This window comes from Grammomys surdaster, unplaced genomic scaffold (genome assembly GCF_004785775.1).
Source record: "Grammomys surdaster isolate TR1022 unplaced genomic scaffold, NIH_TR_1.0 414, whole genome shotgun sequence".
NCBI classification, from domain to species: Eukaryota; Metazoa; Chordata; class Mammalia; order Rodentia; family Muridae; genus Grammomys; species Grammomys surdaster.
Genome location: NW_021604833.1, coordinates 58,658 through 60,429, shown reverse-complemented (window position 1 = coordinate 60,429; position 1,772 = coordinate 58,658). Strand labels below are relative to the sequence as shown.

Genomic DNA, 1,772 nt, shown 5'->3' with positions numbered 1-1,772 from the left:
TTCAGTATCCAAGTGTGTTCTGTGGCTCTGATACATCAGTAGCAGCTTATAAGTTCTTGTCATTTGCATTACCTGAGTTTGAGTTTTGTTGGATCTCAGAGGACCCTATAACACAAAGGCTTTACCAAACTGTTTATACTTACAGAATTTCTCTCCAGTATGAATACTTTCATGAAAATGAAGACTATTGAAATATGTGAAGGCTTCACCATATTAAATATACTTAGAAGGTTTCTCTCCGGTATGAATTATTTCACGATGAGGAAGACTTAAGAAATGTTAAAAGGCTGCAGAACATTAAGTACATTCATAGGATTTCTCTCCAGTATGGATTTCTTTCATGATGATGAAGACTACAGAAATGTGCAAAGGCTTCACCATATTAAAGAAACTCACAGGCTTTCTCTGCAGTATGGTTTCTTTTGTGTCTTTGAAGATTACTGACATGCAAAGGCTTTACCACATTGATTACACTCATAGGGTTTCTCTGCAGTACGTGTTCTTTTATGTATTCAAAGATGATCATGATATGCAAAGGCTTTACCACATTGATTACACTAATAGAGTTTCTCTACAGTATGTGTTGTTTTATGTATTTGGAGATTACTGTTTTGTGAAAAGCCTTTACCACATTGGTTACACTCAAAGTATTTCTCTCCAGTATATGGTCTTTTATGTATCCGGAGACTACTGTAACATCCACAGTCTTTACAACATTGACTACATTCATCAGGTTTCTGTCCTGTATGAATTCTTCCATGCCTTGGAAGAGAACTGTGATGTCCAAATGCTTTACGACACTGATTACATTTAAAAGGTTTCTCTCCTCTATGAATTCTTGCATGCCTTTGAAGAGAACTGAAGCGTCCAAAGGCTTTTCCACATTGATTACATTTATAGGGTTTCTCTCCAGTATGTGTTCTTTTATGTATTCAAAGATGATCATGATATGCAAAGGTTTTACCACATTGGTTACACTCATAGGGTTTTTCTACCAGTATATCTTCTTTTACGGTATAGGAGACCACTTTGATATGCAAAGGCTTTACCACATTGCTTACATTCATAGGGTTTCTCTCCAGTATGTATTCTTTGATGTATTAAGAGATGACTGTTTCATGCAAAGGCTTTACCACATTGGTTACGTTCAAAGGGTTTCTCTCCAATATGTGTTCTTTTATGTATTTGAAGATGACTGTGATGTACAAATGTTTTACCACATTGATTACATTCATAGCTTTTTCTCCTGTATGAATTCTTTCATGCCTCTGAAGGTGACTGTGGCATCCAAAGGCTTTACCACACTGATTACATTTGTAAGGTTTCTCTCCTGTATGACTTCTTTCATGCCTTTGAAGATAACTGTGATATGCAAAGGCTTTACCACATTGGTTACATTCATAGGGTTTTTCTACAATATGTGTTCTTTTATGTATTTGGAGACTACTGTGATGTGCAAAGGCTTCAAAATATTGGATACCTTCATAGAATTTCTCTCCAGAATGAATTCTTTCATGCCTTTGAGGATGACTCCGATATGCAAATTGAGTAATTTCAGAAAGTTTCTCTTCAGTATAACTTCTTTCATTCCTTCTATTTCTTCTAGAACTTCAAAAACATCCTTCGATATTATTGTCTTTCCAATTGTAGCCTATAGCAGTGAGATCCCTATAGGTCTCCAGCATCACATCTTTGTAGAGGATCTTCAGAGAAGGATCCAGCAAAGCCCACTCTTCCCAAGTGAAGTCCACATGCACATCATCATAGCTCAC

The 1,772-nt window shown here is 36.3% G+C and overlaps 1 pseudogene; it reads right to left on the bottom strand.

Moving 5' to 3' along the window:
• Positions 1-297: 297 nt before the first annotated feature.
• LOC114632752 lies at positions 298-1,772 on the bottom strand (annotated as a pseudogene).